Here is a 13,014-nt window from a genome sequence, read left to right on the forward strand (position 1 = left end):
TGCACGCAAGTGCGAATTGATTTTATCGCTGAGCGCGCGCAAGCCGATAGCCGAGCCCTTCTCCACCCCTTGCAGCCCGAAAATAGCCTTGACGTGTGCCTGAAAATGTAACAGTTTATTATCGAATCGCAACATTAGTAAATTCAACGCCTTGTCGTAATTCTCCTCAGAAAGTTCCAAGGAACGAATCGTATCCAGCGCAGCACCATCTAGACATCCACGAAGATATTGGAATTTTTCGATGATTGGTATACGATGGTCTTTGTGCACCATTGTCGAAAACATCGCGTGGAATTCTGGCCAATCCATGTAGCTCCCACCGAATCGCGGAAGCTGCAACTCGGGCATTCGAGAACGGCCTATACTATTATAGGCGAACAACGACGAATTCCCCTCGAGAGTATGCCGAGCCGTTGAATTGGCAACATTTACCGTGCGAGCAGCCATCAACTCCCGCGACAGCCTGGACCTAACCTTGACATCAACATTCGAAAAGTCCAGCCGGGCATCATGGGCTAACTGCAGGAAATCCAGCCTTTCAAGGCTCGTTTGAGCGGCATCGAAATCCGCATTCATTCGCTCGATCTGCTCTAAGCGAGCTTGAAGTTCTGCCTCATCTAACTCGGCAAGCTCTTCCTTGGTGAGAAAGCGATCCATGGCCTTTAGTTGGCACGCGATGGACTCGGCCTTGGGCTTGTAGAAATCTACATCACTCGGCAGTGCTGCGTTCGCGACATTGGTAGGCTCAGGTGCTGCCATGTTGAGGTTTTAAAAGAGTCACTCAGCACGACCGAAAAAGACACCCTGTATACGTATAAACGTGGGAACCGAAAGCAAAGGGATTACAGCTAATGCCTTTAGCTGTGCCGCTGTGCGAGCTGTCCGATTCCGCTTTGTACTCCGCTTGTGTGTATTAGTGAGTTCGCTGCACTGCCTACCGCACTGCACTGACCGAATTGTCGCGACAGAGAAATTAATAGCCAGCAATGCGTGTATGTAGGTGTATGTAAGTGTGTTTTAGCACCGAATTGTGCTTAGCTGCCGAAAATTTGCTAGGGCTAACGAATGGGGTCACCAAATTTTATGTGGAGATAATGTTTTTTATCCCCAATCGGCCGACTAATTATTTCGAATTAAATAAAACTCGGCGCAGAAATAAAATTACGATATGTTCTTTAATGCGTGACATCCAAATTGCAAGTGTGGCTTGCCTGCCCTTTACATTGCCGCTCCGATCGCTAAGCGCAGCTTCGCTCGGCCGACGTCGGGAGGCAGACGCAAAGCGGAGATAGCGAAGAGCGAGCTGGCAGAGAGCGTTTAGCAGGGCAAGCAAGCCCAAAGCTTTAACAAACAAATGAGTGACATAGACATAAGTAACAAGCAAAATAAGCGGCTGAGGGCCAAGAATTAGGTGCTATTTGGCAAGCAGCTAATCGGCTGGGTGCTGCTCCGAACAGTTGGGGTTGGCTTTGGCTCTGGCTCCAGCTTCTTGTCTTTTGTCGCGCTTGAATTGGCACCCGTAAACAGCGAACAAAAAACACAACGACCCTCCGCAGATCCATGGAGAAAAAATGAACAAATGAATTAATAAAGTTATGAAATCACCAAAATGGCTAAGAAAAAGGTTCACAATTGATTTTGGTGGCCCAGTGTACAGGTGAGCGGGTGAGGTGGGGAGAGGAGGGCGCGACTAGAGCTGTATTTCTGGGTGTGGAGTGTTGAGTCGGGGCCAAACAGTAGTCGGAAAACAATTCAATTGTATCGATGAAGTAATTATAATTTGTGGAAATAATTGAGGTTAACGATTCAAGAGAGAGATAGAGATAGAGACAGACACAGAGAGCGGTATGGGGGAGGGTCAGATACAACATAAACACACGTTTGTCGTAGTTTTAGTGGGTCAAGCCACAATCTATGAATCTGTTAGGGTAAGTGATTTCTGCAAAGCTTTGGGGACAAAACACTTGAATCCAATCAAAACTTTCGGTTAATTGTTGCACTTGCACTTAATGAAGCCATCAATCTGGCTAAAAGTATTTCCATTTATTTCAATGCAGTCCGCCAACAACAACAGCCAAAGCAAGTGGCACCACAAAATGAGAAAGAGTGAAAATTTGACTCAATTTGGGAAAACACTTGAAACTGTTTATTTATTTATTTGCTTATTTATCAACACGCCATGGCAACCACCCACCCACGCCCACACCCACCACTAACTGAAAAAATAAGTGAGATAATCGATTAATTCGACTATAAGATACCCTCTGCTATGTAGAGCTATAACCAGAAGAGCAGAGAAGGTTTTTTTTTGTGGAATTCTTGAACAACCATTTGGCTTGCCCGTAACACTACTCCTTGGCTATGTAATTGCCTTCATTTATTTGAATGTTGGCCACAAATGAATTCCTGTCATGGCAATGGCCTTCTTACTGTCCAGGCCCTGTTCCTGCCCGGACTGTGCTCCTGCCTAACCCTATACCTACCTCACCCTTTGCCAGCCCCCGCCACTGCCTCATACATTCATCTACTACTCTTTTCTACTACTATTTCCACAAACCAAAAAGCAACGAGGGGTAACGTTGTGAGTTGCTGCGGCGACCGCAACTCTACATTTATACCCGATACTTAGTCAGTATGGCTCTCCGCCGGCAGACGGCGCTAATATTAAACGACACGACAAAGAGTGCGTGCGAGAGAGACAGAAAATCAGTCTGAGCGTGCCGTCGGGGGCGTGTGGTGGCGGAAGGGGCTGTGGCGAAATTTTGAAATACACGTTTTATAGTGAGATCTAACAGGAGTATGGATACCAAATTTGGTTGCTCTAGCTTTTATAGTCCCTGAGATCTGGGAACTCACTTTTAGCAATAGGCAAAGCCGACCATGAAACCTGTGTGTTAGAGAGAGACAGAGCGAGAGAAAATGAAATTGTTTTCTTCATTCTGGCTATAATAATAATGCGATTTGGTTCATATTCTGCAGTCTAAAAGATATAGTCATTCCCTGCGATTCTGCGTTTTCTGTTTTCTCGTATCTTTGAAATTGTGGATGCCACAGATTTGTGGCCCCTTTGTGGGGGCGGAAGTGGGCAGGGCGAATTTTTGTAACAGTGACATATCACAGAAGTCTGGATATACAAAATGTCGTTGCTCTAGCTCTTATAGTCTCATAAGGACGGACAGACAGACAGGGCTCAATCGATTCGGCTATTGATGAAGAATATAAACACTTTATGGGGTCGGAAACGCTTCCCTGTAGAACCAAAGGGGTCAATTGACCCCTCTCGAACTAGTTCTGCGCTGTTTACCGCTCAACTAGCTACGCAACTAGTTACGCGGGAAGCGAACGCGAACCAGGTCTTCGTCGACTACAATGTACTAGTTCTGCAACTAGTTACGCGGGAAGCGAACGCGGACCAGGTCTTCGTCGACTACAATGTACTAGTTCTGTAACTAGTTACGCGGGAAGTGAACGCGGACCAGGTCTTCGTCGACTACAATGTACTAGTTCTGCAACTAGTTACGCGGGAAGCGAACACGGACCAGTCGAAAAAGAACCGAAAAACGAAGCCGCCTTCGTTTTGTTTTCGAAGTCGGCAAATAACCGCAATTCCCTTGAGTTACAGTGCCCACTCAGCTAGTAAGCTTACCGAAATGGTAAGTTAATCGTGATATTTTACTGTAGTTGCGCTCGTGGAATGAACTGGAGGTAAAAATAAAATTAAATAGGGACATTTATGTAAGTAAATCTAAACTCTAAATTGTATGACTTTTTTCTCTGTCTTATCTTTATATTTTAATGTTTCACTTACAGATAACAGCAATGAAATCAATTCTCCAGCCAGCTGGCGTTTTGAGCGGCTTGAACTTTATTTTGAGTGAGGACATTGTTCTGGCATATAACGTCGATGGGGTCCTCCTGGCGATGAGCCCCCCGAAAACACTGTACGGAAGGCAATGCAAAGGATGAAGAAAAGGGTGTTAAAAAAGAAGTCTCTTGCCAAAAACCAGGAGTAGGCTAAGCATCATATAATTAAAAATTATTCGTTATAATGAAAGACATTGTGTTTTTATTTTTGTATTATTCCAGACTGCCAGATTGACTACTACCAATAGTCAGTTCGGAACAAGTTACTGGTAACTAGGTCAGAGCTAGCTACAGGTAATCGAAGGGTAGTAGAGGGGGGAACTAGTTGCTGGCATCTACTGGTAACTAGTTCGGAACTACCTCCTGAGCAACTAGCTACGGGTAATCGAGCGGGAACCAGGGGTGGTTCCGCCCTAGGACATGCATGTGTTAAATTCTCCGCTGAAACACATTGCGGGTGATCGATCTGGAACCAGGGAGGTGAGAATGGTAGCTAGTGCGGCACCAGTGCGGAACTAGTTGCCTGGTACTAGAGGGTGTCTTTTCTGTTTATAAGTGTGTATCACACACAACGTGTCTGTGCGTGTTTTTTCTGCTTGCGTACGTACTGCGCACGGACAAGGCGACGCTGCGGCGCGACAATGAATTTCACAATTTTCCAACCGAATTAAACGACCGATCTTTTATTAAACTCCGTGTCTACTGTTATGCTCACAGAATTTGGATTGTTCAACTTAATGTTTATAGCCACCAACAACAACTTTACAACTTTATGTAGCTACAAACAACAACTTTAACAACTTTTCAACAATCCTCTTCTTGCATCAGCTTCTGCTTTCTTCTGTTTTTCTTTTTCACACACTCCGAGCTCTGTATTCGACGCGGACGACCCCCAAATGTAAGATTAATAATAATGTATCGTTTATTAATAGTGTTATTCGAAAAAGAGTGCAAAGTGTATGATTTAAGGTGTGCAATTAATGAGTCTGTTCTTCCGACTTTTAGTTCAACTTTCTGCTTCTACTTCCAACAACCGACTCCCATATCGATAACCCCTTATCGGTTAGGTCTTTTAAACATCGGTTAAGTCTGGTTATATCGGTTAGGTCTTATCGATGGTATCTTAAGTTCAAATGTTAATTTAGATGGGATAGTGTTAACTGCTTGATACACTGTCCTTTACATATATACTTTATGGGGTCGGAAACGATTCCTTCTGGACGTTACACACATCCACTTTTACCACAACTTTGAGTATCGGGTATAAAAATACTGAGATAAAAAAATGTAAATATGTTTTTTCTAGCTTCTCTTTAAAATCGAAATTAATCACTTTAATTATTTTATTTTGTGTTCAATTAAATGTGGTTTATATATACACAATATTCCCTTTTTTTATTTCCGATTAAATTATGTAAATGTTTCAGTTGTTACCTCATTTTCGAAATAATTACTTTTCATGGACAATTTATGCATTTAAAATGATTTTTGAGGGGGCCCGAAAACCCATTTGTGGTCATAATTATTCTGTGCTGGCCACTTATCAGGGCTAATTGGGCTAATTTGTCGAGCGCTTGGCCAACGAAATTTTACTGCATTTCTTCATTCTATTTCTTTGTTATACCCGATACTCAAAATGAGTATTGGGGTATATTAGATTTGTGGTAAAAGTGGATGTGTGTAACGTCCAGAAGGAATCGTTTCCGACCCCATAAAGTATATATATTCTTGATCAGCATCAATAGCCGAGTCGATTGAGCCCTGTCTGTCTGTCCGTCCGTCCGTCCGTCCCCTTCAGCGCCTAGTGCTCAAAGACTATAAGAGCTAGAGCAACGATATTTTGGATCCAGACTTCTGTAATATGTCACTGCTACTAAAATATTTCAAAACTTTGCCCCGCCCACTTCCGCCCCACAAAGGACGAAAATCTGTGGCATCTACATTTTTAAAGATAGTATAAAACTAAAAACTCAGAATCGTAGAAGATGACTATATCTTCTAGAGTGCAAAATCTGAACCAGATCGTATAATTATTATAGCCAGAATCAATAAAACGATTTCATTTTTTCTCGCTCTGTCTCTCTCTAACACACAGGTTTCATGGTCGGTTTTGCCAATTGCAAAATATGATTTCAAGGATCTCAGAGCCTATAAGAGCCAGAGCAACCAAATGTGGTAGTCACACTCCTGTGATATCGGACCTTGACCGTTTCGTGTCCAAATTTCGCCACACCCCCTTCCGCCCACGCAAAGGACGAAAATCTGGGGCATCCACAAATCTCAGAGACTATTAAGGCTAGAGTAACCAAATTTGGTATCCGCACTTCTGTTAGATCTCACTATAAAACGTATATCTCCGAATTTCGCCCCACCCCCTTCCGCCCCCACAAAAGACGAAAATCTGTTGCATCCACAATATTGCACATTCGAGAAAACTAAAAACGCAGAATCATAGATAATGACCATATCTATCAAATTGCTGAATCTGGATCAGATCGGATCATTTTTGTAGCCAAAAGGAACAAATCAATTTTCAGTGGCTACGCAGCCCCCGACGTCACGCTCAGACTGATTTTCTGTCTCTCTCGCACGCACTCTTTGTCGTGTCGTTCAATATTAGCGGCGTCTGCCGGAGAGATCCATACTGACTTAGTATCGGGTATAACTGTAGAGTTGCGGTGTCCGCAGCAACTCACAACGTTCCACCTCGTTGTTATTTCCTCCATTCGGAACAAAAGAAGTCGAGTCTGAAGCGGCGTTAAATGTTTTCACTGGGACCCGAGTACCGTTGGCTTGTTGTGCGTTATGGTTTGTTGATTTGCCGGCGACAACTTCCGACGCACTGCAGCAAACAACGACAACCAGAGCGGGCAACACTGGACGCTCCAATGCGGGTGGAGTCCCCCCTCCCCCTTCTCGTACCACCGTTCTAGCTCTGGTTGTGGTTGTGGTCTCTTTGGGGAGCCGCAGCAGGCCAACACGAAACAGAATCAGAGGTAGAACAGAACAAAGTTGAGAGCCGAAAAGTGTATTTAATTTATCAGTTAACTAAATTTTCTACAGTTTGGAACCCCGGTCAACAGAAAACAAAATGAAAAACAGACCTTCTGTCGGTCTCTTTTGTTTTAAAAACTTTGACTGGTTGCGCGGCACCCCCCAACAAAGTGTAGGGGGGGTCAAGACAGTACAGAACGGATAGGCTTAATATGTAGGTCCAAGATCTACCAATTATATATCCAATTTATTGAGTGCACCCTCTATGAAGGGATCTGTCTCCTCTCTTCCAGGGGATACACAAAAGACAGCTCCAACGTGGAGGAGCGATGACAACACCTGCTAATGACCCAAATTAGTGACTCCAGCAAAAGACTGGAAAAGCTAATGGGTAACACCTGCTGTTTGCATAATTTTATTGCCTGTTTCCCGCCATCCCATACCCTCGCCTGTTTAGACTCATTTTCATTAATTGGAATTTCTTTAGTCCGCACCCGACTCCCGGGGCTTGTGGCAGCCGCAACCTGAAATGGAATTGGAATTATAGTTGGTGTGGAGATAATGTTTTTTATCCCCAATCGGCCGACTAATTATTTCGAATTAAATAAAACTCGGCGCAGAAATAAAATTACGATATGTTCTTTAATGCGTGACATCCAAATTGCAAGTGTGGCTTGCCTGCCCTTTACATTGCCGCTCCGATCGCTAAGCGCAGCTTCGCTCGGCCGACGTCGGTAGGCAGACGCAAAGCGGAGATAGCGAAGAGCGAGCTGGCAGAGAGCGTTTAGCAGGGCAAGCAGGCGCAGAGCTTTAACAAAGAAATGAGTGACATAGACATAAGTAACAAACAAAATAAGCGGCTGAGGGCCAAGAATTAGGTGCTATTTGGCAAGCAGCTAATCGGCTGGGTGCTGCTCCGAACATTCAACCCCCGTTGGAAGGCAAAGGCTTTCAACAGATCCATCCTGAAGGGGCAGAACCGCTATTTTTCCAACGGCCCTTTTGAAAAGGCCTTTTTGAGTGCGGATGACGGCTACTCTGATGGTTCCATCTTTTCCTGGTATGACGCTCTCAATGCGGCCAAGCGGCCACCTTAATGGTGGCAGCGTTTCCTCCTTGATCATGACGAGCGCTCCTAGCTTGATGTTTGGAGACGATGACCGCCACTTGCTCCGCTCCTGAAGAATCGAAAGATACGCCGTGCTCCATTTTCTCCAAAACGCCTGCTTCATTTGACACAGCCGCTGCCATCGACTAAGTAGGTTGACCCGGAGATGCGCCACATCTGGCTCGTCGAATGCAGCTTTCGGGGCTCCATTGAGAAAGTGGTTTGGCGTGAGCACATCTAGATCATCGGGACTTTCTGTAATTGCATAAAGCGGACGGGAATTTTACAAAGCAGAGATTTCACAAGCCAAGGTCTGAATTTCATCAAGAGTAAAAATGTAGGTCCCGACGATGCGATGAAAATGATATTTAGCTGCTTTAACAGCCGCCTCCCACAAACCCCCAAAATGAGGTGAGCGAGGGGGGATGAATTTCCAGTCGATTCCACTAGAAACGCAGAGATGTGACACAGCCGACGTATGAGGATCACTGAGGAACAATTGCCGAAGCTCCAAAAGCTCATTTTTTGCTCATACAAAATTTGTAGCGTTGTCTGACCAAATGATTCGAGGTTTGGGACGTAGACTTATAAAACGCCTTAATGCTGCCAGAAAGGATTCTGTAGATAGATCCCGAACGACTTCCAAATGAGTTGCTTTGGTGCTAAAGCATACGAAGACAGCGATGTAACATTTGATAGGAGGCCTGCTTCTGACTTCCGACTTGTGATAAAAGGGTCCGCAAAAATCAACGCCCGTTGTGTGGAATGCTGGATTAGTCCTTACGCGATCCGCAGGCAAGTTTCCCATGATATGTTCCCTCAGCACTGGCTTCAAACGAAAGCATCTAACACATTTGCGAATGATTCCCGCAACATATTTGCGTCCACCAATAGGCCAGAATTTTTGCCGAAGCAGTCCGAGCAATCCTTGAGCTCCTGCGTGGAGAAACCTTTCGTGAAAGAAGATAATAATAGAGACAGTGACAGGATGTCCCTTAGGAAGCAGGATCGGGTGCTTCGCGTCGTAGTCCAATTCGGCATTTTGGAGGCGGCCTCCAACACGCAGCAATCCAAAGCTATCCAGAAATGGATTCAGTGAGGCCATCGTGCTTTTTGGGGGTAGGGCCTGTTTGCTGGCGAGGGCCCTTATCTCTTCCGAAAATTGTTGCTGCTGTATTGCCCTTATGAGCAAATGCGTACCATTTTTTATGTCGATTACGGTAAGTTGACCCTTCGACCGCGCTATGCCTTTGTTCTTGAGAATGTAGAATCGATATATGTAAGCAAAGACGCGCTGCATGGATCCGAATGAGTTTTGAAATTTGCAATCGTACGATACATCCCTTTCGTTTGAAACAACCAATGCTGCATGACGACGTTCTGGTACATCGGTCGGCAATTGCAAGCCTGCAGGCCACTCTGAGCTCTCAAGACGCAAGAATGGTGGTCCAGAGATCCAAAGGCTGCTAGAGGATCGTAGAACCTAGCTAGTGTAGACAGGACCGAACGATTCGAGGTTGGGCCTGCAGCGGTTCCGACGTGAGCGAAGCTAAACAGAAGATTGTCCGTGGTGGGATCCCAAACTAGACCAAGCGCCTTGGTTACTTCAGTCCCGTCATGAAAGGTAAGGAACTTTTCGCGATCCGCCTCCGATACGCCTTCCAAAGCAGCGGGTTCATTGGAACACCATTTACGTATGGGAAAACATCCTTTCGAAAGTAGCTCCTTTACCTGCTGACGAATCTTGATGACAGAATCAATGCTGTCCCCTCCAGATATGAGATCATCGACATAGAAATCTCTTCGAACAACATCAGCGCCAAGCGGAAAACGCAACTCTTCATCATTTGCCAATTGATGCATAGCACGAATTGCTAAGAAAGCGGCAGGTTTGGTTCCGTAAGTAACAGTCTCCAACTTGAACACCTGAATCTCCTCCTTCGGGTCATTGCGCCATAGGATGCACTGCACGTGCGTATCGGGATGGGAAACGCGTACACAGCGGTACATTTTGCAGATATCGAAGCAGAGTTATCAGAATTTTAGGTTGGATGGTGGGTCCAGCCATTAGCGCATCATTCAGTGATACTCCAGACGCTGTTTTGGCAGATCCATCGAACACTACGCGTAATTTGGTGGTTGTACTACTATCCTGCTTGTGGACGCAATGGTGAGGCAAGAAGTACTGCGGGAGGTCTGACTGCCGCGAAGCTGGCGACATGTGTCCTAAATCACGATACTCCTGGAGAAACTCCATATATTTTGCCTTAAGCTGTGCATTTTTTGCTAGCTTCCTCTCCAAATTGAGAAATCTACGTAGCGCCTGCTGATACGATTCTCCTAATTCCTCTAGACTGAATTTGGTTGGCAAACGCACGGAGTAAGCTCCGGACTCTAGGCGAATGCAGTTTGTGACGAAATGCTGTTCGCAATGAACATCTTCCTCCGAAATTGATGAGGGCGAATAATCTCCATCGACTTCCCAAAACTGCCTTACAATATCGCACAAATTAGTCTCGCAAGCGGAGATGACAGGGGGATCTTCAACGGATGCTAGCGCCGCACGGGCTTTCTCAGAGTTTTTAATACTTCCTGACACTATCCAGCCAAGTTTCGTCTTCTGCAATGTTGGCAATTGGTCTGACAGTCGAATCTGTCCAACGCACATTAATTCGAAGAACAAACCAGCACCTATCAACAGATCGACACGCTGGGGCTTGGCGAAATTAGGATCAGCCAGTTTTAGATTATTTGGCATTGGCCAATCCTTGCTGGATGGTAGAATTGACTCTCCAATACCGGCGATTTGAACGTGAGACGGGTGAGGATCTAACTGCAGCTGATTGGCGAGTCTCGATGTTATAAAGTTAACCTGAGAAGCGGAATCTAAAATGGCACGACATGGAATAAGCGATCCAAAACGGCCCCTGACATATACGATTGCAGTAGCTAGCAGCACGTTTTGGCTAGGCAGAGATTTTTGACTCGAGGGGGGAGGGCTAATATATTTGCTTGCTACTAGGGCACTTGCAGGATCATGCTGGGTCGATTCCGTGCTCGGCGACGGCAACTCAGCGTCAGCGCCCGACTGCATGTGGAGCAGTGTGTGATGCTTGGCTTGGCAATTTCTACATGCCCCTGACTTGCAGCGTTGCAATGAATGGCCTTTGTTGAGGCAGTTTAGACATAAATGGCGCTTCTTCACCTCCTTGTATCGAGAAAAAACAGGGAGATCTATAAATGCCTGGCATCGGGATATGTAGTGATCGGAGGATTTGCAATACTTGCATGTTGAGCTATTATGATCGTTAATGGAGGTGATTAGGGGCTAGGTTTACTTTCTCCCACCTGCTGGCTAGGAATTGTTACCATAGCCGATCCCAAATTTTCCAGCATCCGACATCTTGCTTCCAAGAATGAGGCCATGCTTGACCACCGAGGCAATCCTGACGTCGGCAAGTTCTCTTCCCATTTCTCCTTGGTCTTGTGGTCCAATTTCGTGCCTATGATGAAGATCAGCAACCCATCGGAAATCTCCTGCGGGGTCGCCAAGGTCTGAAGTGCACGCAAGTGCGAATTGATTTTATCGCTGAGCGCGCGCAAGCCGATAGCCGAGCCCTTCTCCACCCCTTGCAGCCCGAAAATAGCCTTGACGTGTGCCTGAAAATGTAACAGTTTATTATCGAATCGCAACATTAGTAAATTCAACGCCTTGTCGTAATTCTCCTCAGAAAGTTCCAAGGAACGAATCGTATCCAGCGCAGCACCATCTAGACATCCACGAAGATATTGGAATTTTTCGATGATTGGTATACGATGGTCTTTGTGCACCATTGTCGAAAACATCGCGTGGAATTCTGGCCAATCCATGTAGCTCCCACCGAATCGCGGAAGCTGCAACTCGGGCATTCGAGAACGGCCTATACTATTATAGGCGAACAACGACGAATTCCCCTCGAGAGTATGCCGAGCCGTTGAATTGGCAACATTTACCGTGCGAGCAGCCATCAACTCCCGCGACAGCCTGGACCTAACCTTGACATAAACATTCGAAAAGTCCAGCCGGGCATCATGGGCTAACTGCAGGAAATCCAGCCTTTCAAGGCTCGTTTGAGCGGCATCGAAATCCGCATTCATTCGCTCGATCTGCTCTAAGCGAGCTTGAAGTTCTGCCTCATCTAACTCGGCAAGCTCTTCCTTGGTGAGAAAGCGATCCATGGCCTTTAGTTGGCACGCGATGCTTGTAGAAATCTACATCACTCGGCATTGCTGCGTTCGCGACATTGGTAGGCTCAGGTGCTGCCATGTTGAGGTTTTAAAAGAGTCACTCAGCACGACCGAAAAAGACACCCTGTATACGTATAAACGTGGGAACCGAAAGCAAAGGGATTACAGCTAATGCCTTTAGCTGTGCGGCTGTGCGAGCTGTCCGATTCCGCTTTGTACTCCGCTTGTGTGTATTAGTGAGTTCGCTGCACTGCCTACCGCACTGCACTGACCGAATTGTCGCGACAGAGAAATTAATAGCCAGCAATGCGTGTATGTAGGTGTATGTAAGTGTGTTTTAGCACCGAATTGTGCTTAGCCGCCGAAAATTTGCTAGGGCTAACGAATGGGGTCACCAAATTTTATGTGGAGATAATGTTTTTTATCCCCAATCGGCCGACTAATTATTTCGAATTAAATAAAACTCGGCGCAGAAATAAAATTACGATATGTTCTTTAATGCGTGACATCCAAATTGCAAGTGTGGCTTGCCTGCCCTTTACATTGCCGCTCCGATCGCTAAGCGCAGCTTCGCTCGGCCGACGTCGGTAGGCAGACGCAAAGCGGAGATAGCGAAGAGCGAGCTGGCAGAGAGCGTTTAGCAGGGCAAGCAAGCGCAAAGCTTTAACAAACAAATGAGTGACATAGACATAAGTAAAAAACAAAATAAGCGGCTGAGGGCCAAGAATTAGGTGCTATTTGGCAAGCAGCTAATCGGCTGGGTGCTGCTCCGAACAGTTGGGGTTGGCTTTGGCTCTGGCTCCAGCTTCTTGTCTTTTGTC

General features: G+C 45.8%; 1 long non-coding RNA gene across 7 annotated transcripts in view; it reads right to left on the reverse strand.

The window, feature by feature from the left end:
* The window catches only part of LOC117190766, a 48,010-nt gene that overhangs the window by 21,503 nt on the left and 13,493 nt on the right, over positions 1-13,014 (reverse strand). For 5 of the 7 annotated variants that reach the window (XR_004473815.1, XR_004473818.1, XR_004473817.1 and 2 more), the window contains one exon: positions 3,809-3,939. This is a non-coding gene — a long non-coding RNA (uncharacterized LOC117190766). Of the gene's footprint in view, positions 1-1,405; positions 1,549-3,808; positions 3,940-4,472; positions 4,513-13,014 lie in introns of those variants that run through there. The other 2 variants (XR_004473819.1, XR_004473814.1) reach the window with 2 other exon arrangements.

The sequence above is a fragment of the Drosophila miranda genome (genome assembly GCF_003369915.1).
Source record: "Drosophila miranda strain MSH22 chromosome Y unlocalized genomic scaffold, D.miranda_PacBio2.1 Contig_Y1_pilon, whole genome shotgun sequence".
In the NCBI taxonomy this organism is placed as follows: domain Eukaryota; kingdom Metazoa; phylum Arthropoda; class Insecta; order Diptera; family Drosophilidae; genus Drosophila; species Drosophila miranda.